This window comes from Saccopteryx leptura, chromosome 3 (assembly GCF_036850995.1).
Source record: "Saccopteryx leptura isolate mSacLep1 chromosome 3, mSacLep1_pri_phased_curated, whole genome shotgun sequence".
In the NCBI taxonomy this organism is placed as follows: domain Eukaryota; kingdom Metazoa; phylum Chordata; class Mammalia; order Chiroptera; family Emballonuridae; genus Saccopteryx; species Saccopteryx leptura.
In genome coordinates, this window is record NC_089505.1 from 237,670,495 (window position 1) to 237,696,305 (window position 25,811).

Below are 25,811 nucleotides of genomic sequence, written 5' to 3' on the forward strand. Positions count from 1 at the left end.
TCTGGTCAGGGCACACAGGAGAAGTGACTATTTCTCCACCCCTCCATTTCTCCCTTCTTTCTTTTTTTCCCCTTCCTGCAGCCATGGCTTGGTTGATTCGAGTGGATTGCCCCAGGTGCTGAAGATAGTTCTGTGGAGCCTCTGCCTCAGGCACTAAAAAATAGCTTGGGTTAAAGTATGGCCCCAGATGGGAAGAACATCTGTCCCAGATGGGGGGTTGTTGCATGGATCCCAGTCAGGGCACATGTGGGGAGTCTGTCTCTTTATCTTCCTTCTTCTCACTTAGAAAAGTAGAAGGGGAAAAAAATAGAAGAAAAAACCCCTCAAATTGAAAAACGAATAAGTCTTGACTAGACATTCCCTCAGAGAAGATATATAAAACTCCAACAGGTAACATGAAAAAATGTTCAACATCACTAGTCATTAAGAAAATGCTAATGAAAACAATAATGAGATACGGCATCATGCCTATTAGAATGCCTATCATCAAAAAGGAAAGAGAGAGCCAATACTATGGTAGATGTGGAGAAATGAAGCCTTGTGCACTGTTGGTGACTGGTGAAATTATAAATTGAAATAGCCACTATGGAAAACAGTATGGAAGATCCTCAGAAAATTAAAAATAGAACTACCGTATAATCTAGCAATTTAAATTCTGAGAATACTGTATATCAAAATATAACAAAATACTAACTCAGAAAGATGTTTCCATGTTAAACAGCATAATTTATAATAACCCAAGACTTGGAACTTGTAAATAACTTAAATGTATATCAATAGAAAAATAAATTAAAAAGTTGTGACATGTACAGTGTGTGTGTGCGTGTGTGTGTGTGTGTGTGTGTATAATCTCCAGCCAGTGGTGGAATTTAGCAATTCAGCCATTCAGCCAGTTCACATCAGTTCAGCAGAACCCATACCTTATTTTTTGTTGTGTTCAGTGAACCGGTTGTTAAAATGATACTTGTAATTAGGGTTCTCTCTACAGTGGGCACCTGGGCAACCACACAATATGGAAATCACAAATTTACATTCCTTATTCTGTATTTTAGCATTCATCTGTGCAACACAGCATATTCTAAGTGTCCATAGTAATGTTCATGCTGTCCATAGGTAAAAAAAAAAAAACCCAAAAATTGCAGGTGAAGATGAAGAAGCAATATGGAAATACCTTAAATAACAGTTTTATTGTTTTTTTAGGTATTATTTAATATATTTATTAATATTTTAAAACACTCTTATAATTCAGTTTTGTGTAGCTCTATTATTGTTCTTATTTAAGTATTAAATGCATGAAATAATAAACTACCTTTTGGTACACCATTTTTTATACTTAAAACATCATTAGAGCAGAGAACCAGTTGTTAAATTTTTTGAATGTCACCATTGTATCCAAACATAAAAAATAAAAAAAATCCACCACTTACTATATACACTATGGATGGAAGTTGAATGTGTAACATTAAATGAAATGAGTCAGGCAGAGAAAGACAAATATTGTAAGATCTCACTTACATGTGGATTCTTTAAAATCTAATAAATAAACAAACAAAAAACCTAATCTTACAGAGAAAGAGATCAGACTTGTGGTTATCAGAAGTGGGTTATGGAGAGAGAGGAAGTTGGAGGAAGGTGGTCAAAAGGTACAGATTTCCAGTTATCAGATCGATAAGTACTAGGGATGTAATTTACAGCATGATCAGTATACCTAACATTGTGATAGGATGTATAGGAAAGTTGTTTCAAAATATACATATTCAAAATCACAAGGAGAATTATTTTTTTCTTTATTTGCTCTTTCCTCTTTTTATCGACTCTGTAGAAGATGGATTTTTTTAATTGAATTCATTAGGTTGACACTATTTAACATAATTACTCAGGTTTCAGGTGTCCATTTCTATAGCAGATCTCTGTACACCAATTGTGTGCTCCCCTCACCAAGTCAAGTCTTCATTCATCAGCATTTGATAATCATTTCACTATATATGTAAATCAAAATAGCAAGCTGTATACTTTAAAACCTTTACAGTAATATATGTCAATTATTTCTCAATAATACTGGAGAAAATATTTCAAATAAATCACCAGGTTTATTTAATATATTAAAAAATCAATAATTATTGAGAATTTTTTTAGGAAACATTTTAGGAAAGGGAATCATATATAACTTATAATTTTGTTTTTTCAATGTATAATTGCATGTAGACAGATATACAATATCTGATAGTAAAAATAAAATAGTAATGCAGTGTCATCAGTAATTTTTTGTGAAAATATCATTAGAGAGCAACAAAATTAGACAACAATATAAGGTGTTTTGCACTGTTACTTAATATAAAGATGGCCAGTTGGATTTTGTTCGTTTCTATACCCTTGAGAAATCTAAGAACTTCAGCATTCAACAAATGATACCTTCACTGCAGCCTCATTAAAGTCTTGAGTATCAAAATGTATGACAAGATTTTACCCTTTCTTATTATACTTTCAGGATTTTCCTAACTGTACTTACTACATGCAAGTATTCCTGAACTATCACAAAAAGCCACGATCTGATATGCTTCTCTTGTACATTATCTACCGTAATATGGCATTTTAAAAAATATTGTACAACCCCAAATAAAGTAATTATTTTTGTGTCTTTAATAAATTTCTTTTGCCAAGGAGCTTCCTTTTATATCCCTTAAATTACATGCCTCCTCGCAGTTAGCAAACAATCTGAACCTTAAGAAATGACAATATAGAAAAAGGAATTTACAGCAAATCATCCAAAACTTCATCATTGGATTGATGTACAGGAGGAAAATAACACTTGACCTCCTTCCAATTTTCTTTTTATCATGACAAGGGCTTAGTAATTCTCTGCTAAAGTGTGCTGAGCCAATTTGGCAAATATTATCATTGATGACTGATGTCTCCATATGGTATTTTGTGTAATGCAAAATTTCTTTGAAGCTAAAAGCAAGATCCTCTGGTTTGTAAAAAGACACACAAACAGAGAAAAGCAAACAAAAAACTAAACTTTAAACCTCAAGCAAACCTATTCCCAGATTTACTATTTGGTGAATTATTCAGGTTCCAAATCTTGATATCCTGTGGTTTTTCTAAATTATTTTTATACATGCTCAAATTTCATTCTTTGAACTGAGAAGAACAAACTGTTTTCATCTGTCTTCAGCATCCCCTAATGTTCATTGAGAATATAATTCTCTTTATTTCTCTCAGCAACATTCAGATATTTATTCATTCATGCAGTAATATTTTTAACTTAAAATGTGCTAGTGGTTGCCTTCTACGTGTAGATGCAGCAGTGCATAAAGTAGGCAGGACCTTAAGTACTTAAAACTTGCTTATGTGGCATGTTGAAGGGTGTATGGGGAGGAGGAGACAGATAATAAATTAACATGTAAATAATTTCAGAAAATGAGATCAAGAAGAATAAAAAAGATAGGAATAGTAAAAGAAATAATTACATATCTCCACAACAAGATAGGGAAACTATTTTAGGGTTTAATAAAATACATTAAATATATAGGTTATAGATTATAATTATTATTACCGGTAAAAATATTTTTTTATTTAAAATATAGTCTGAGCAACATGAGTGTAGCTAAGAAAGGAAGGGCTGGCCTGCTTGGGACAACAGCCTCTCTAATGCACAGGAGAACAGTAAAAGTATCCTAATGTCTGTGTGTCCCAAACCCCTGTTATCCAGAAAGGCAGGACAGCAGCAGAATGAGGACTGCTCCTCTCCTCTGACAAGGGCCTGTGTCTGGGTGTCTGCTTTGCTGGCCTGCACTTCCTGCCCTCTCAGGTTCCAAACAGAGGTGTGCTGCAGAAGTGTCTCCCACCCACTCAGACAGGAGGAGCCTGTGTAACAATGACCTCTCCAGGACTGTTTTTGGGGAAAAGAATCAGAGAAGACAGAAAGAAAGGGGAAGGTGGGGCCTATTCATGCCAGGCTGGGCAAAGCTCTAAGAGGGTCTGTGCCAGCACCCCTCATCCTCCCTCTGAGGCGCTGAAGGCAGGAAGGAGAACTGCACCTGCAGGTTGGAGAACTCCGAGAAGTCCCACGGCTGAAGGCAGCAAGGGCAGACCCCCAGGACAGCTGCAGCTGCTGAGGTTTCCCAGCTGAGTCAACTGCTTGGATTTGGGCCACTTGCACAACCTGAGGTTGCAAAAGATATAGACAACAGCATATATATGGCATACTTTCCGGTGCATGGGTATGAGACAGATCTATCTATCTATCTATCTATCTATCTATCTATCTATCTATCTATCTATCATCTATCTATCTATATACAATATATATATATGGATATATATATCCATATATATATATCTATATATATATGAGGGCACAGAAACATTGTTAGATCCATATTGTAGCAGGAATCAAAGGAGGACAAAGACGCCCAGACAACTTGATGAAGGAAGTAGGATTTTATAGCCGGCAGAGCAGCGTGATCCCAAAAGAGGCAGCAAAACATGTGCTCCCTGAAGTTAGATTTCCTACATCTTATATACCTCTACAGCTTTAGCTTTCACGTGACAAATGCCTGATTTCTATGTCGTCTTTGTTTGCAGGCTTATGTGACTTCTGTGTCTCCGGGAGGGGAAGGGGTAAGAGAGGAGGCTGGAGGGTCTGTCCTTGACTTATTATTTATTCTTCTCTCTGGAGCTGCGAGTTCATTTCAAGGAACTGATAAAAAGCAAGGTTCACCGCTGTGGTTTGTTATTTTTCAAACTTTTCTGTCTTCTCCTGTTCCCTCAGTCTTGAACACTCAGTTCACAGGCTGGAGCACAAGACACCAGACTTTGCAGGCCCCCATCTTCTGCATTCTTCTGGATTTTCCTATCTCAATATTATAGTTGAGAAAAAATTGAAGATGAGAAGTAAAATTTACCTAAGAACTAGAAAACAACCCTAAGATTCTAAATTAAATTAAACTTCTACCTATCATATTTCCTCATGTATAAGATGCTCTCATGTATAAGACACACCTAAATTTTGGTGCCTGAAATTTGAAAAAAAAATATTACATAAAGTTATTGAACTCAAGTTTTATTTATCATAAAATTGATAGAACTCCTCATCACTATCAAAATTCCCATCTATTAGCTTGTCCTCATCTTTGATGACGAATTACTGTCTTCATATATTGCCTCATCCTCAGTTTCATCTATGGCATTTGAAATGCCACAAACACTGTATGAGATGCACCCTGTTACCAAACCCCAAATTTTTTGAAAAAGGGTGTATTTTATGCATGGGGAAATATGGTGTATTATAGTGTAATAAACTAGATATTTAAAAATATGATATTTAATCTATAATTCTATTATAAAAGTTTGTTGTGTTATACATTTGGCAAAATTTCACAATTCTTCCAAATGTTTTCTAATTTTAAAACTTTTTTTCTTTCTCTTTTCCTTTTACTTTCTTTTTTTTTTTAAAGAATTTGAACTCTCTGACCATAGTATGTTTTTTGTGTGTGTGTGACAGAGACAAAGAAAGACAGAAAGGGGGACAGATAGGCACAGACAGACAGGAAGGGAGAGAGACGAGAAGCATCAACTTGTTGCAGAACTCTAGTTATTCATTCATTGCTTTCTCATATGTGCCTTGACCAAGGGGGCTGCAACACTGGGCTTCAAACCAGTGATCTTTGGGCTCAAGCCAGCAACCATGGTGTCATGTCTATGATCCTATGCTTAAGTCAGCAACCCCGTGCTCAAGCTGCTAGCCTGCACTCAAGCTGGATGAACCTGTGCTCAAACCGCCATCCTCAGGGTTTCAAAACTGGGTCCTCTGCGTCTCAGTCCAACACTCTATCCACTGTGCCATGGCCTGGTTAGGCTGACCACAGCATATTTTGAGGTGATTATAAAAATACCTAAGATTCCTAGACCTAACTGTATTATATTAGAATTTGAGGAAGAATAAAAGACATTATCAAAAATGAATGGTAGACTTTTTAAGATCTATTGAACTCCTAGAAATTACACACACACACACACACACACACACACACACACACACACACACACGTTTTAAATCGATAGTTAAGTAGAGATTAACCACAACTAGAGTTAATTAGTTAAATAAAGAAAAACCTGGATAAATTATCCAAAAAGCAGCACAGAATAACCACTAGAAAGTGTTCAGGAAAGACTAAGTAACATGGAGGTAAGTATAAGATCATGTGAGAAAATCTATATTAACATACACCTTTTCAGCCCTGGTTGAATAGCTTGGTTGGTTAGAGCATCATCCTGAAGTGCAGAGGTTGCTGCTTCAATCCCCCATCAAGGCACATACAGGAACAGATGTTCCTGTCTCTCTCCTGCTCTTTTCCTTCCTCTCTCTAAAATCAATAAAATAAACATTAAAAAATGTACATCTTTATATAGTTCAAAAAAGATGAGGAATTATAATATTTTAGAAATAATAATCAAGAATTTTTAGAATTTATAAAAGACAATAATCTTCAGATTCAGGAACCTAAAATAAATTCTAGACAGGATAATTTAATAAAAACATACAGCTATAACATTATACTAAAATATTACAGAAAAAGAAAATGTGTTAAAACCAGTCAAAAAGAGAAGGCAAATTATCTATCAAAAGAATAAAAATTAGATTGTGGAGGAGAGGATTAAAACTTAAATAATGTAAACAGTAAAGGTTTGACTAAAGGGGGAAAAAACAATAACCAGAAGTAGGCGAGAGAGTAAATCCTGAGGACACTAGAAGAAAGATTGCTCAAGTAAAAGAAGCAACAAGTACAAGTGTCTTTAGGCATAATTAGGGACAGCATGAGCAAAGAGATCAGATAAACAGGGACCCCAGACCAGGACGATCCATCACTATTACCTGAGAGCTCAGTGGAAATGCAAACACTAAGGCCCTATCCAGACTGACTACATTTTGACAAAAGGTGAATCTCATGTAGATAAAATTTTCAGAATCACTGAGCCAAAACAAAATCAGGAGATGACAAAATTAGGAGATGAACACAGTGAGGGGCTGGGTTACATAAAGGCTTTATAGGACTTTCATCCAGATTGGTGAGATAGTCATTATAAGACAGTGTAATGAACAGTTAAAGCTCTCAGGCTACTGCTGGCTCATATGCCTCCTTTGTGTCAATCATTAAAAGAAGACATTAGTTTCCCAAGGCAGTTTACTAACAATCTGTCATAGCATTGTCATAATAGATGGACGATTTCACAATGAGTCATGTGAAAATGTTGTTCTCTGCAACTGTACTATCTGCAATCATATGTAGCAGTTTTTATGGATGACCCAGTGTTCCGTGAAGAACAACTTATTAGTTAAAAAGAATGGAAGCACAAATATTAACCAGAAGATTTGTTAACAATTCAAGAAAAATGGTTTATTTGAGGTGGTAAAAAGTTGTAAGATTCAGGATGTAATTTGAAGGTAGCACCTACAGAATTTGCTGATGGACTGAATTTTGATTTTAAAATAAATAAAGATGTCAACAATGAATTTAAAGCCTGAGAAAATGTAAATCTGGAGTATTACCTTAAGTAGAAGGTATTAGGTAAAGTTGATTTAGTGTGAGGAAGGGATATAAGTGGCCTAGTTTTAGACAAATGAGCTTTGAGATGCAAATTAGACATCCAAATGGATGTGTTGGGTAGTCACTAGATTTATAAAACCAAAGTTAAGAAAAAATGGCTTGATTAGAGATTTAAGTTTGCAAGTCATTATCTTAAAAATGATGGGGTTTTTGTTTTTGTTTTTTTGTATTTTTCTGAAGCTGGAAACGGGGAGAGACAGTCAGACAGACTCCCGCATGCGCCCGACTGGGATCCACCCGGCACACCCACCAGGGCGAGGCTCTGCCCACCAGGGGGCGATGCTCCGCCCCTCCGGGGCTTCGCTCTGCCACAACCAGAGCCACTTTAGAGGCCAAGGAGCCATCCCCAGCGCCTGGGCCATCCTTGTTCCAATGGAGCCTTGGCTGCGGGAGGGGAAGAGAGAGACAGAGGAGGGGGGGTGGAGAAGCAAATGGGCGCTTCACCTATGTGCCCTGGCGGGGAATCGAACCCGGGTCCCCCGCACACCAGGCTGACGCTCTACCGCTGAGCCAACCGGCCAGGGCCCTTAAAAATGATGTTTAAAATAAAAGCATGAGCCCGACCAGGTGGTGGTACAGTGGATAGAGTCAACCTGGGATGCTGAGGACACAGGTTCAAATCCTGAGGTCGCTGGTTTGAGCACAGGCTCATTTGGCTTAAGCATAGCCTACCAGCTTGAGTGTGGGGTTGCTGGCTTGAGCGTGGGATCACAGACATGATCCCGTGGTCACTGGCTTGAGCCCAAAGGTTGCTGGCTTGAAGCCCAAGGTCACGGGCTGAGCCAGAGGTCAGGGTCTCAGCTAGAGCCCCCAGTCAAGGCACATATGAGAAAGCAATCAATGAACAACTATAGTGCTGCAACTACAAGTTGATACTTCTTATCTCTCTCTTTTCCTGTCTGCCTGTCTCTCTCACTAAAAAAAAAAAAAAAAAAAAAAAAAAAGTAAGGCATGAGAGTAGATACAGTGAGTTAATAATTGTGTTCAGAGAAAAAAATGTTTCATGAGACACTACATTCAAACTTTGTAGTATATCAATATTGAGGGGTAAGGATATCAGGAGAAATCAGCTCAGAAAACTGAAAAGAAAAAGCCAATTAAGTGGGAGAAACTTTAGGAGGATTTCAAAGTCATGGGAAAATATATTTCTATAAGTGAGTGGTCAGTTATTCCAACTGAATCAAATACAAAAGACTTCATTGACTTTGACAAAGAGAACACCCTTTTATTTTATTTTATTTTTACTTTTTTTACTTTAACTTTATTCATTTTTTAGAAAGGAGAGAGAGAGAGAGAGAGAGAGAGAGATAAGGGAGGAGCAGGAAACATCAACTCCCATATATGCCTTGACCGGGCAAACCCAGGGTTTCAAACCAGCGACCTCAGTGTTCCAGGTCAATGCTCTATCCACTGTGCCACCACAGGTCAACAGGTCAGGCTTTTTTTTTTTTTTTTACCCTTTTAAATTCATCTTTTTACTGCTTACCTACATTGTATTTCTTTTTTCCTCATTAACATTTGCAAGCATAGAAAATTGGATGTGGTGATGTGTCTGTGTGTGTGTGGGGGGGTCCATTGCTAATTTTCTATTATGAAACACATCAATGTTTTAAAGATTTAAAATAGAATTTTCTACATTTTGTAAATTTGATTTATTTTCAGATGCTATTTTTAAGCAACAAAGTTATGAACTGTTTTGTTTTCCCTCAGAATTTTCTGGGACCTAATCAGGGCTCTGTCCTAAAACAGTGCCGCAGAGTGCATTGTGTACTTCTCAAGGACAGGTTGATAGAATTGTGAGCTGGTGTCTTTCAGAGGAGACTGGATTTTTCTGTGGTTCTCATGATCACACAATGTATATTTTCTCCCTATCTTCTTTTCAACATTTTTGGGCATACAGTTCACACAGAAAATCTGTCTAGGAAGAAAGGCTGCAAATCAATGTTGTCTTCTCTGCCTCCCTGTTAAATATTACCAGGGTTGGACTATTGATTAAATCAGTAAAATAACTGATTTAAGACACCACACAGATTCTTCACATTTTGACCTGATAGATAGATAGTATGCAAGTTACAACCTAGAAAAGACATAAGGGCAATATAAATGGTAGAGAGAAAACTTTAGCCTTGTAATTTCCAAGCATGTGACTATATATCATATAGTTAGGTTAGTGGAAAAGTTTAAGAATAAAAAAGGCTTGCTGTCTAGATTTGACAATGAATATGGCTCACTTTCTGTGTTGAATTAGTATAAAAACTCTGAGATTCAGATTCTGACCAGGTAGAGAATTTTAGTTCTACTACACAAAAAAATAGCTCACAAGGAAATTGTAAAATATAAATTTCATTTATAAGTGAAGTTGCCTAGTACAGTGACTGAAACATAAAGTCAATGAATGCTAGTTTTGTTTCTCTTCCTCCTCTTAGTTTCTTCCTCTTTTCTTTTAATCCAAGTATTTGTAGTTTCAGGCCATGTTCACTCATCCATTTGTTCCTTTGTTCATTCATTTATTGCTTCCCTTTTTCTTTTCATTCTACCTGCTCTCTTCTCTTCCTTTTTCCTTTTCTAGTTCTCTCTCTCTCTCTCTCTTTTCTTCCCATTGTTCACATCATCGGATTTTCTTTTAAAGGTATTTCAAAATTATAAACTACATAATATATTGTAAATAAAAATGCACGGCATTTTTAAAATTCAGATATCTTTGGGCACAGAGCACAGTTCTTCTACAACAACATGGGACTGGGAATAGAAGGAAAACCTGAAATAAAGTGAGAAACACTGAAAATTTCAAAGGATACAGCCAACCACTCCCTGTGGACCTGAGCTGAACTGGGCTATGGTGAAGCATTCTAATGGAAGAGAACCTTATGAAGACAACGAGGTTTTTCAAAGCCCACATTCAAGAAACAAGATCAAGCAGATGGCTGTTACTGGGAGATCCAGCCTCTCCATGTAGCTTCAGGTGTTCATGCCCAACCCAGTTGGACACAACCACTGAGATATCAGGTAAAGTCAGGTATTTAACCTTTACCATTGGGTCCCCAGGACCTCCACAGATAAAATGGTTCAAGCAGTTACAATCCAACTTCCAGTAAAATTATTCAGCTTGCCTTTTCTTTTCTTTTCTTTTTCGATTCTCTAAAAATATAGTATAAAATATGTTGGCAAAAGCATGGTTGAAATCAGTTTTCTTAAAATTGAAATTATTTTGCTTGTCTCTAGAAACCAAAGAAGCTAATGTAAAATGTTCTATTAAATAGATGTTTTCCTTCTCCAAATTATGTCCATATACAACTGAAGTAAATTGTGATTAATAATAAATATTGATGGCCCTGGCCAGTTGGTTCAGCTGATTAAAGTGTTGTCTTTGTACGCCAACAATCCTCAGTCAGGGTACATACAAGAATAAACCAATAAAGGAGTAAATAAGTGAAACAACAAATTGATGTTTCTCTCTCCATCTCTCTTCCTCTCTCTCTAAGAATTAATAGCCAAATTTAAATAAATTTTTAAAAATACATAATGGTGAATAACAATAACAGAATAAACTGAGAAGGTGAAAGACTATTTTAGTAGTGTTCTTTTTTTCCTTAGCTAAATTTACTCTGTTGCCATTTTCCATTCTATTATAAATTTATAGTACATATACAATATATTTCATGTGGGCTTAATCAAAATAGTATAAATATATTCAAGGAAAACTAGAAATGCTCAGAATGCAATACATTTTATTTTAGGAATACAAATTCTTATTTTAACATATATAATTTCATTGATTTTTCTATTTGTGTAGAATTGAATCTCCTTTTTCTTGTTAATTTTATCGAGCCAATAGTCAAGGCTCTAGTAATAATTGTAAGCATTTTATAAATATTCATAAATACATTAACTTCTGAAATAAATGACCAAGTTTTCATTTTGTTTTTACCTGTGTTTAAAGTTTTGGTTGACAAAGAATGTTGTGAACATGAACTTGTTCAATTAATGCATGGGATACAAATAATGGACCTATAAAATGCTAGAATTCAAAACATCTGTGTGTATATATACAGATTGGGTAAATCTCTCTAGATGTGTATTCATGTGTGTTTATACTGTTTCTGTTCCTGACAATCTGGATCTTTAGTAAGTAAGATAATAATTCCAATCTGTAACCCTATTCAAACTATTCCACTTTTAATTAGCCTATAAAGTCTAAACAGTTCTTTTTGAAAGACATTCAGTTTCATTTTTTACATAGAAAAGTAACCCCAGTGAATAATTAACATGAAAGAAAAAATAAATGGTAATTATTTGAAGCGATTTATGTTTAGGATGATGAAAAGTCTGGCCATGAGGTTCTCCAATCATTCTTATTAGCATGCAAGTCATTAATGTGTTTATAAGTATTCTGCTTATTCTGCACCTGCTTATTCTAAAACTTGGACTCAATTTTTTTCTGAAAGTCTGATTTCCATCATTCTCCACCTTTCCAAAAAAAAAATTTTATTAGTAGATAAAATGATTACAAATATTAACATTTCCATACTATTAGTTCTGTTTATTTATAAAACATATAATAAAATATGCTAAATATAATAATAATAATTCTAGTTATTATGTTATAGCATTTGGCTTCAACTTCTTTAAGAATTAAAAAATAGCCTTGCAGATGCCATCAGCCATGCCTGCACCCAGCCATGGTCAACCCCACCCACTCTATTCTCCCTTGGGCGAGCTCCTTCCAGCAGTTTGCAGATGAAGTTTCAAAGACAACAGAAAAATTTCATGCTCTGAGCATTGGGAAAAAAGAATTTTAGAGGAAAGACTTCTCCTTTCACAAAATTATTCTAGGATTTATGTGCCAGGGTGGTAGCGACTTCACATGTCATAATTGTACAGGTAGCATTAACCTCAGTAATCTCAAGGATAAAATTTTGTACTCTCAGAATCTACATCTGAGTACAACAACCAGCACTTGTTACTTGTTAAAATTTGAAATGGGTTACAACATTTCTTAAAAGTTCTCATCTATTTCATCTCTCAGCATCTATTCTGCAAAATCTCATAGTCAAAATAAAGTTACTTTCTTTTTCTTTTATTTGCCCATTATTCTCTTAATAGATATTTTTATGTACATAGACTTTGAAGATACTATATACATGGTAGTTGATTTGTGTGAGAGGTAGATTCACCAGAGTCTGTATCATAACTACTGTCTGTATATCTTGAACGATGGCTGAAAAGGTAGGAAACCCTATCCTCTTGGCCACGGGCACTAAGAGTGGTGTTTCTATCAACAAGACCCAAGAAGGAAATCTTGCCATTTGTGACAACATGGATAAACCTAGAGGGTATTATACTAAGTTAAATAAATAAGGCAGAGAAAGACAAATACCATATGGGTTCACCCATATGTGAAATGTAAAACAAACATAGCAAAACAAAACACAGACTCAGAGACACAGAGATGGTTTCTCTGGGGATGGTTACCAAAAAGGAAAATGTTGGAAAATGGGTAAAAAGGCAAAGAGGAATATAGTCAAGAATATTGTGATAAGTTTACGTGGTAAAAGATACTTACTAGAATTAGTAGAGCGATCACATTGTAAGGTATAAAAATGTTGAATCATTATATTGTATTTATATTGTACATCTTAAACTAGTTAGCTAATATAAGATTGTATACCAATTATATAAATTTAAAAATAAATTATATATTAAAAAAACCCTAAGTATAAAAATGAGAGCAGATCATGGCTCAAGGGCTACAGAAACTTTATTTTATTTCCTATATTTAGTAAATATTTTAAGATTTTTAAAAATATTTTTCTATATCCTTAGTACAATTTTCACATATTTTGAATTTTAAAATAATTTTCCTCAGTTAATTATGGTTGTGTATTCGTTTCAAAGGGCTATCATAACAAATAAACACAAACTGGGAAGTATAAAACAACAGAAACATATTCTTTCATAATTTTGGAGGCCAGAAATATAGAATTAAGGTGTTGAGTGGGCCATGATCTCCCTGAAGTCTCTACAGGAAAATTCTTCTTTATCTCTTGCAACATCTGGTGGCTCTTGACATTCCGGGCTTGAAGCAATGTCACTCCATGCATTGCTCTGACTTACCATGGCCATTTTCTCTGTGTCTTTGTATGTGTACCTTACTCTTCTGATAAGGACACCAATCGTTGGACTTAGGCTTGCCTTAAATCCAGGATGATCTCATCTCAAGGTCCTTACTGTGATTACATCTGCAAAACACAATTTTCAAAGGAGATCACATCCTGATGTTCTGGGTGAATATGAACTTTGGGAAGATTGCATTGAACTCACTACCATGTACTGACAAGCAGGTGTGTGGAGCAGCTCATGTTGCCATTCCAGAAGTGGGAGTCTTACTTCTTCTCTTTTCAGCTTTATTGAGGTAAACTTAACAAACAAGAAACTACACATATTTAGTGTATGCATTTTGATGAGCTTGGGCATATGTATAAACTGTACTAGTATCACCACTATCAAGGTAATAAATATATCTATCACCTCTAAAACATTTCTTGTATCCTCTTGACCCTGTGTGTGTGAGTAGTAAGAACAGTTACCTTGATATCTACCCTCTTAAACAAACTTTAAGTTCAAAACACCTTATTATTAATTATAACCATGATGTTTTATAGTAAATTTCTAAAACTAATTTATCTAGTATAAATGTAGTATTATATCTACTGAACAAACTACCCATTTCTTCCTTTCCCCATCCCTGTCAATTACCATTTTATTCTCTGCCTCTAGTATATTGACTATTTTAGATTACACATATAAGTAAGGCCATTTTTAAATTTGTCCTTCTGTGACTGACATTTCATTTAGCATAATATAATTCAGGTCCATTTATATAAATAGTAGAATTTTTTTATTTTTAAGGCTGAATAATATTCTATTGCATGTATATACCCCATTTTTTTTATTCATTTGGGTTATTTCTATATCTCAGCTGTTGTGAATAATGCTGCTCAATTGCTTTTTCATTGCAATTTGTATAAGAGAATTATGACTTTGCTCTCTTACTTCCTAGGAATATTTATTTCTTGATTAATTTCCCAATTATATCATAATAAACTTTGATATAATATCAAATATTACATGCTAACATTTCTCATTTTCATTACTTGCAATGTTTGGCTTTCTTCATGACTTTTACTTTTCTATTTTCAGGTAGGCACTACTGAAGAAAATATATTTTTAGCTTTTGCACTTTTTTATTTAAAATACATAAACTACATAAAAGCCGTGTGTAGTTTTCTCTACCAGCATTCTTTTGGGAGAGAGAAAAATAAAATTATGATCTAGACAGCTGTTCTTTCATAGTTTATCCACTACTTGACTGGAACAATCAACCAAATATAATAATGAATAGTCACTCTTTATTCTATTGTTGAGAGTCTTAAAGCAGAGAGTTTTTCTATATGCTGACCTCAAGAGTTTTGACATACTGTAATAGTATTCCAGTATCATTTGGTGAGATAAAAGTTAACTGCTCACTTTAAATCCTGTGAATAGAAAGGAAGATAGTTTTCTGTAAAATGCTGGCTCTGACTTACGTGAAATGTTAGATGCCACTATTTTACTTCAAATCAGATAATGTTAAATATCATTTATGTGAAAAACAAGCAGAAAAAAAATGTGGATGTGTTACAGTAAACACTAAACAGCCTCAAAGTCTTTGAGCAGGATTGAAAAAGCAGAATTTGTTTTTAACATGTTTGGTTAGCTTTAAAATATGAAAATACAAAATGTGTACACATCTGTAAATAGATGTAACAGCCTCTCAAGTGATTGTTGTAGGAGATGACGTTAGGTAAGAGGCTAAGTAATGGTCCAGAAAGGGCAGATAGGAGACAAGTTGTACAAGCCCTTGAGATGCAGCCTAAGGCACTGAGACAAAATTATTAAGTAGAAAAGAGTTAGAGCAGTAAGAGTTTGCTTTAATTTGTTCACATTAGGCCTTTTTACATTTATTTTTATCACATATGCACAAAAATTCTTTTAATTGAAATTTGACATCTCATCTTAATGTAATGAACCAATGAGTCTAAGCCACTCTGACTGAAGTAGAAGCAGGACTCCAGGTCCTGTGGCTTTGAGTTTTGTTCCCTTACCTGTCTGCCCAATGCTGACATTCCTCCAGAGAGACAAGAGCTTCTCAAGGTGCAGAAATATCCTGTTGTATACGTATACCATCCACAATCTGGATCCCAAAACAGGCCTTCTACACGACTATTTTGTTTCCTAGGTTTTGCTTTCACAAGAAAGATTTAAAAATGGAGTACGATAAATTAACCTCAGGGAGAAGTTAAGAACAAACTAATTCCTTGGTATTTCCTTCATTCAGGTTAAGTCACATTTATTGTGATATATGGGGAGAAACATTGTGCTATCCCTGTAACGCAGTGTTCTCCTCCTCACGTGTTTCTGCTAGGTCCATCTGCTGGTTTATATCACACTGATGGCACTGCTGTGGAATATTTTATAATTTGCCAGCTCTACCCTTTTACACTATTGATATAAACCTCTTTAACAGAAGGAATGATGCATTACTTTATATTTATCTTGCACTCATAGCAATTGCTATGGATAGGCACTTAATGTCTATCTTGTTAATAAATAAATAACATTAAGAAGACATGCATTTTGTGTTCTGAGTTTTTCAGGAAAATACTAGATTTCCTTTAAATCTCTGATGCCTGGAAGGCACTTTACTATTTACTGAAAATATTCTTTCCCTGAAGACATATCAACAACCACAGGGTTATTTTATCATGCTTTTGGAATAGAAGCTCTAGTGCCCAGGGCAAGACCCATAAAAGCTGGCAGACAGCAAACAAGTTTTCAACAAAATCTATTAGAGCTCTCTGAGAACTGTAGTGCTGTTTGTATTGGATACCTGGAGAATTACTGGCTCTGCTTGATCCTTGCCCTTTGACTATGGAATGATTCTCAAGGCCTCACCTTAGGACTGACCATTAATGACTACAGTGGTTCCCCGTTATCTATGGGATATACTTTCCAAGACCCCCAGTGGATGCCTAACATCGAGGATACTACTGAATTCTATATATATGATGTTCTTTATTATACAGTTTAATTTTTAAGTTAGTTTTATAAATAAATTTTAATTTATAAATTAGTCACAGTAAGAGTTTAATGAGAATAACTAGTAATACAAGGTACAATTGTAATATATTGTAATAAAAGATATATGAATGTGATATTTCTCTTTCTCTCAAAGTATCTAATTTTACTGTATTCACACTTCTTATGTTGATATGAGATGATAAAATGCCTTTTAATGAAGAAATGTTATCTTTTCATCTAAAGGAAACACTTCATGGCTTCTCTTTGGCATATCCAAATTGCCAGCATTGCTACTCTTGCACTTTGATATGATTATTAAATAACATAAATGTTATTTGAACACAAGTTCTGTAATACTATGGCAGTGATCAGATAACCAAGATGCTCCTAATTTACTAACTGTCCCAGTAGAGCATGAGCTCTACATTGGTACCGAGACCAACTGCCACCGGAGAAAAGACACGATGACACACAAGTTATTTGCAAGAATCACACAGGCAGTTTATTACTCACAAATCCTTTTAGCGTCCCTGGGTACTGCTTAATGAGGCCCCATCAGCGCGCTCCTCTTGGCTGTTCAATGTTGGAGTCTGGATGACTAACTGTAGCTGGGGGCCCCTCAGATTTAGTACCTTTTCTGGCCAACACCTTCTAACAGGTGTCAATCTACAGGATTGTCACCTCAATCACTTTTTGGGAGTTCCTCCCGGGGAGCTTTTTTTATCTATGTATAATTTCACACACATACTAATTGAGTCCTGCACAAAAGGCATAGCCTGCCTATCATATCTGTACACACTAGATTAGCTCCCACCCAGAGGGCGTAACCTTAGTCAATTGCCTTAATGGCTTTAAGTATTATATTCTAACTTATTTCTATATATCTTCTATATTTTTCTGTATTTCTATATATTTAGTTATTATAACATATTACTGTAACACTAATTGACTAATGGATGGGGAGCATATACAGTGTGCAGATGCTAGACAAAAAGACAACTCATGTATTGGGTGGAATGGAATGAGATGATGTGATATTTCAGAAGCTTACTCAGAACAATGCAGAATTTAAGACTTATAAATTGTTTATATTTGCAATTTTGCGTTTAATTTTGAATGGGGATTGACCTTAGCAACTGAAACCTCAGAGAGCAAAATCATAGATGCAGGGATGGTGGTGTGTGTTATTGCATATTAGCAGGCAAGAACCCCCCTCTAGAGCAGTGGTCCCCAACCCCCGGGTTGCAGACCGGTACTGGTCCATGGCCATTTGGTACCGGTCCGCAGAGAAAGAATAAATAACTTACATTATTTCCGTTTTATTTATATTTAAGTCTAAACTACGTTTTATTTTTTTAAAATGACCAGATTCCCTCTGTTACATTCGTCTAAGACTCACTCTTGATGCTTGTCTCGGTCATGTGATACGTTTATCCGTCCCACCCTAAAGGCCGGTCCGTGAAAATATTTTCTGACATTAAACTGGTCCATGGCCCAAAAAAGGTTGGGGACCACTGCTCTAGATGATAGATTAGTTGAGGTCTAATCTCACTTCACCCTTACCAATTTAACCCTTATAGATTTTGCCAAATTAGAAGGCAGGGCAATCAAATGGCCTAGAATGCCAATTTATAATGGGTACTAAATTACATCTGATGACATTGCTGATATGAAAAACAGTATCTTTTACTGAAGCTCTGATTAAGAGTTTCAGTTAGTAGGTGTTCAAACTTTTATATAAATACTGAACAAATAATTAAGCAAAGCCAATTCAAAATTTGCAAAATTATTAGCCTGTCTTAGTCGACCCTGACTGGGCAGTATCTTTGTCAAAACATGCCATACTTTGACACAACAAGAAATGTGTTGTATAGTTGTAAACATAGCAAATATTAATTTAATATTAATATTTTTATTATTACTAAATAATAATATTTAATAGCAAACATTGATTCAGCACCTAATCTTTGACTGCCATGGAAGCCTTATTTTCATGTTCTTTATTTTCCTGATGGCAGTAAAGAATATGAACAATACCAAAAGCAATGAGCATTAAAATATCAAATAGAAAAAAATGTTAACAAAAAACTAATCTCTTTTGTGTTTACTGAGTGTTGGGCAAACAAGTGTGTTAGGCTTGTTTATCTTGTATTTTGTTTGGTTGGTGCATGAGCCAAATGTGTTATATTAGGCCCCTCAGGGCAGCAGATTGCAAATTGTAGATTGCATTCCTGCTTAGGAGGGGCCATTGTTTGCTATTGTTTACCAGGGAAAGGGTTCCCCTCCATCCAGGCCTGTTTAGCTGGAGTGTCTGGAGAGAGCGAGGGAAGCCATTTCTCCTGCCTGCTTGCTAGTCTGCTGTTGTGAGACTGTGAAATGGAATGGCCCACCATTTTCCTGGCTCCGTTGTTTCTTTACTGTCTGCCCAAATCCAATGTGAACCTGCATGACCATGGCCACTGGCCTTATATTGAGTAAAATAAATGATAATTTAGAAATAAATAAAGAATAGAGAGATAGTAATTTGACCAAATTTAGCTGAATTTGGAAAGGCAATAACAAAAAAAATAGAATATGTCATGTAAAATTTTTGAAATAGAATTTGAGTAAATGGAACAATGGGTTTGGGATTCCTTAGTTTACGAAGAGCATAAACACTAAATTCACTTCCTCTTATATAAGGTGACCAATCTCCCTCCTTCAGGGAGGACAGTCCTTTTGTAAGTTCTATCCTCCTTCGAAAAGTGTCCTCCTACATGTCCTCCTTTTTGATATTGGAAAACTAATCTGTAAATGTCGTATTGGATGGATGTAGAGTCGATCCATTGCATGTGATGTGATGTATTTGTATTTGGTATGACGATTAATCAAGGATCAGTGCAGTGAGGTGGACACGATTATGAGATGCGTGCACTTCACACGGGAGACCTTGAGAGAGCGAGTGATATACTGAGCACGCAAATGGCTTTGTGTACAGGGTACTTTTTAGTGAAACACAACACGGCACATACGACATTGTAGACTCACAATTATTTGTTTCTCAGCGAATATGCAATCATAGACAAGTAAGCACAATTCACGTTTGATCAATTCATTATCTATTTAATAATTTTCAAATACATATAATTTTATTTACAAGTATTTTCCCAAAATTTGAGTTTTAAAGTGGAAATCTAACCTCAAACCATATCTATTAATAACACATTTTTATTAAATAGTTGCATAAAACAGACATTTTTTAATTAGAAAATGATAAATACAGCCGAATATCACTCCAAATTAGTGGTTTTGTTTGTTATTTAGTTTTACTAAATTAGTACTTTTGTCTTACAATTATTATTAAAAATTAATAGGCATGTAAGCATAATTACAATATAAATATTACAAATGTTTTTATTATGCATTTATCACATTATAGTGTATTATCGTTGGAATAAATAAAATGTTTCTTTTACTTACGATATTGTTTTCTTCAATTTATTTTTGTTGTCCATTCATTGTAAAAATGTTGGTCACCTTATCTTATATAACAAATGGCATACTACAATAAGATAATGTGGTGCAGTTGGGTTAATTGCAAAATTGGTAAGGCTATGGAATCTTTAAGAATCTCATGAAAGTGAAAGATCTATACTACAGGAAAAAATTTATACAGTTCTAGAGATGTATAAGCCAATCCAAATCATGATAAGGCTATGGGTTAAGAATCAGGGCTATGTATATGGAAATTAATGAACTTTGAGGACTCAAACCTGAAGAATTGACAGTGCCTGTCAGGGTCAGAACCCTTAAAATTGTATATGATCAGTTGAAGTTATTTTGTTTTACATTTCTTATAATAAAAATAAAAGTATAATTACAAGATTATCAAAATTTTGCCAAGATAATTTTGTAAATATGTTAGGCTCTACAGTAAAAAACACTTGTTGCTTAACTTTTCAAAGTACTCTGAATAAAATATACCATAATATTTATTTTTCAAATTTGTACTGATACCCATCTTCTGTGATCCCAATATAAAAGAAAACACAGGGTACATAAATATTGAATTAGAGAGAGATATATTTTCCCCAGCTATAAAATTCCTTACTGTGTTCAGGTGAGACATAAACTACAGTCCTACACAGTCCTCTCCCCTCTCTCAGCATTGCCCTGAGGTGCTAGCCACAAATATTCCTAGAATTTATTTTTAAAAGAGTTAATTTAATTTTTCAAATTAAATTCATTGAAGTGACATTGGTTAATGAGATTAAATAGGTTTCAGTTGCACATTTCTATGATACATGATCTGTATGTTGCATTGTGTGCCCATCACCCGAAGTCAAATCATCTGTTACTCTATGTTTGGCCCCTTTACCCCTTACTCCCTCCACCCTTTCCTCTGGCAACCACCATACTGTCCTCTGTGTCCCTGACTTTTTTGTTTGTTTATTTTTCTTGTTTGTACATTTATTGCTTTCAGTTTTATATTCCACATAACAACATTGTTTTTCTGGTAAGTTATGTCTTTTCGGTCATTACATGATATTGAAATGTTTCTATTCAATATTAATATTTAACCTAATGTTTCCTAAAATCAGACTCCAGGTTTATTTTCCAAGTGATTTTTGTTTCCCAAATTGTCACTTCTCAAACATCATTTTGGGTTAATATTGCTATGATATTACACAATGTGATTAAACAATAATAATAATAATAATAATAATAATGTTAATATGAATCTAATCCATTTTAAGGAAAATTTATTCTTAACTTTTTTACTTGACATTTCTTTACAGTTAAAATTTCACCTTGAGAAACTGAAGTGCTCTAAAAATAACTGAAGCAAAGGAAATCCTTTAATTTTTATGAATTTAACAAAATAAATGTTTTCTCAACCTGATTTTTTTTTTTTTTTGTATTTTTCTGAAGCTGGAAACGGGGAGAGACAGACAGATTCCTGCATGCGCCCGACCGGGATCCACCCAGCACGCCCACCAGGGGTGATGCTCTGCCCACCAGGGGGGGATGCTCTGCCCCTCCGGGGTGTCGCTCTGCCGCGACCAGAGCCACTCTAGCGCCTGGGGCAGAGGCCAAGGAGCCATCCCCAGTGCCAGGGCCATCTTTGCTCCAATGGAGCCTTGGCTGCAGGAGGGGAAGAGAGAGACCGAGAGGGAGGAGGGGGGGAGGTGGAGAAGCAAATGGGCGCTTCTCCTATGTGCCCTTGCCGGGAATCAAACCTGGGTCCCCCGCACGCCAGGCCGATGCTCTACCACTGAGCCAACCGGCCAGGGCCTCAACCTGATTTTTAATGTTGATATTTCCTCTTTTTGAAAAATTTTAAATATATTGAATAAAATGCAATGAATTCATTTGCAAATAGAAATACTATAATTTTCAATTCTTAGAACATATTTTAATTATCTGGGATGACTGTTAAAATTATAGCTCCAACTGTGACATTCCCAAATATTTTTATTTGGTAGGTCAAATATGAACTAGGAAATTGCACATTAACAATTCCTCAAGTTTATCTGATGCAGACCACCTTGACAAATGTCTTGTCAAATTTTCTCCTTCCATAATCTACTTAGAATACTGTTACTTATTTTATGGCTCCCATGTTTTAATTGGCTATAATTGATCATAGATCAATTCAATAATTCTTAAATAATTTAAATCCAATGTACTCTTCAAAACTCATAAAACACTTTTAAAAAATAAAATGAGCCTAAAATAATATCCCTTCACTACAAGTTAATATAGCTCCTATTGCTGTTAAAACAAAATGCATATTTTCTCAACCTGATCTTCAATGTTGCTATTTTTTTTTGTTTTAAAAAATTTTGGATAAAATTTAATAATTTTTTTATTGTAACATTTTAATTAAGAATTCTAAGAAGTTAAGTCAATTAACTAGAGGAAATAACTCCAGAATTTCAGGCTCTCTTTAGCAATACTGTAATTTTTAATCCTTAAAGCACATCTGAATTACCTGAGAAATATTTGAAACTTAGTAATAATCCTGGTTCGTCTACTATAATGTTAGACCAACATACAGTATTTAGATATCACATTGTTAACAAATCAAATTTCAGTGAGATATCAACTTTATTAGATCAACACTAGTCTCTAAATCAAGCCATGATCTCCCTTTGTCTAATTTATAATAAGCAAGTGGCAAAAAATTTACAGGTAATAATTTCTTTTTTTGTGGCCTTTTATGGGTCTAGCAAAATTCTATATTAATTATTGTTTTTGTAGCTAATAAAGTGATAATTTATATATAAATAAAAACTTTTAGTAGGACCTAGAAGTAGAACCCAGAAGAGTTCACATAAAGAGAATTGCTGTCACTGGGCTCAGTCTTGCCCTGCTGTGTTTCTGCTCTGAGTTCAGTGTGCACAATAGAGAACACTAATTCTAAACCATTTACAGAAATTTCAGGTGGAAATGGGAAAATATCAGAGTTTTGACTTTTATGGACGAATGAACTCCTTGAAATTAAGTACGTTTCCCCAAGTCTCAGGGACTGTATAAGACATCATAGCCATGTGCCTGTTACCGTGGATATTATTATGAATCTTCTTGGGTTTTATTAGCTATAAAGATTATGATTTTATATCATGATTGATAGTGAGATTTCCACCTGTGATTTCTATAATTTCATGTAAAAATAATCCAAACATTTTTTCCCTTTTTTATTCAAAAAGAAAGAATTCAAAAGAAGAATTCAACTTTGGAGGATGACAAATAAAATATGCACATATATAAAACAAAGTATGCATATATAGAACATGTAAAGTACAATAGACAACCCAGAAATTTGAAAGCAAGTAAAGATAGAGGGAAGCCCTTCTCCCAAATTTATTATTTAATTATTCATGTAATATTTGACTATTCAAATAGTAGGTTCTCAAGATACATTTGTTATATAATATAATGAAAGGAAAACTGACACATAGGCCATGTACTATCCTTCTCAGTGGAAAAAGGAACCAGAAATGGAATGACAAGCAATACTAAGATTACATGCCATACCTTGCATGTAACACAGAGAAGAAAATAATAATGTATAACAAAAGTAACATAATATAAATTATAACTTGAAAAGCACTGATGATTACTCTCAAAACTCATTTTAACTCATTCATATTCTTGAATTCATCTTAAAGAAAAAATAATTTATTTCTCCTTAGGGTTAGGAAATTACAATTTTTACTCAGCTAAAAAATCTGTCATTTGATAATGTTCAGGGATGGCTAAAATGTGACTTGAAATTCACCTTAGATAACACCAAATCTGACACCTGCAAAACCACGTAATTATTCCACTGTTCATATTCCTAAAAATTTCAGAAAGATGAGAACTAAGATAACCTTTTGTAATTCTGGCTGTACTTCTGATTAAAAATGCCAAGCTCTAAAATGTTCAAAACTTGTCAGTGTCATAAAATTGAACTGTTTTTTTAAACTTATGGAAAAAGCAAAGTATTATAAAATGTGCAGTCATAAATCATTAGTCAAAATGCTTAATCCTTGTTAACCTCTAGGTTAGTCACAAAATATCTGGGGTACAGCAATGAAATAAGGACCAAATAAAATGGTAGTTAGATAACAAAACATGAATTAAGAGAGTTCTCAGTAGTTCCTTACTGACATGATTATGTAAAGGGATAGATAGAGGAGGTGTGGTCAAAGTGCAGAGATTTATAGACACTTATTAGACAGTTAATAATTTAATATTTAGAATAATAAGGAGAAAATATCAGGACCATGCTAAGATCAAATATATCTATATAAAAACATATATGAAAGATCTATAAATATTTGCTCTATGAAAGGAAAGTTGTGAAGTGCTAAGTATGCAAAAAGTAGTAAGATATATCTGTCAAAGTTATAATCTTTGCTGTTAACAGAACATATATTTTAAAACAATTAAAAATTTAATATAAATTAATTAAAGTAAAATAATGGTATTGTGCTCTAAATACATATGGATATTTGGTAAAATTTAGACATTTTTCTACTCCACAAAAGTGATTTTCATGTGAGGACACAGTCCAATGGACATGTGGAAGAAGACAAATCATCCCTTCTTCTATTTTCTTCTTTAGTGAACACCACTCCTCAGGGTGTCCTGGGCCATTTTATCCTCTACCAGGCCTTTCTCTTTCCTTAGGCACTTCTACCTCTAAATGCTGTTGATTTCTTCTTTCCATTCATTCATGAATCTTTTTCTTCTAATATCTTATACCATTGTGCTTTTATTGGCTAGAATTTTATTTCTTCAACAACAAAGTTGTAATTGACTTCTAACTGGTCTTTTAACCTCATCTTTTTCTTTTTCTTTTTTTTTTGTTTTTTTTTTTTGTTTTTTTTTGTTTTTTTTTTTTCATTTTTCTGAAGCTGGAAACAGGGAGAGACAGTCAGACAGACTCCCGCATGCGCCCGACCGGGATCCACCCGGCACGCCCACCAGGGGCGACGCTCTGCCCACCAGGGGGCGATGCTCTGCCCATCCTGGGCGTCGCCATGTTGCGACCAGAGCCACTCTAGCGCCTGGGGCAGAGGCCACAGAGCCATCCCCAGTGCCCGGGCCATCTGTGCTCCAATGGAGCCTTGGCTGCGGGAGGGGAAGAGAGAGACAGAGAGGGAAAGCGCGGCGGAGGGGTGGAGAAGCAAATGGGCGCTTCTCCTGTGTGCCCTGGCCGGGAATCGAACCCGGGTCCTCCGCACGCTAGGCCAACGCTCTACCACTGAGCCAACCGGCCAGGGCTCATCTTTTTCTTTAATAATTCATCTCCCTTTTTTTTTAATGTCAGAGGAGGAGAGACAGAGAAACAGACTCCCACATATGTCCCCACCAGGATCCACCTGGCAAACTCTTTCAGGGTGATTGATGCTCTGCTTATCTTGGATTATTGCTCATCAACTAAGCTATTTTTAGCACCTGAGGTAGGAAGCTCCAGGGAGTTCTCCTCAGTGCTGGGGGCTAAATTCTTGGAACCAATCAAGCCATGGCTGCAGGAGGAAATGAGAGAGATAGAGAGAAAGTAGAAAAGGAGTGGGGGAGAAGCAGATGGTTGCTTCTCCTGTGTAC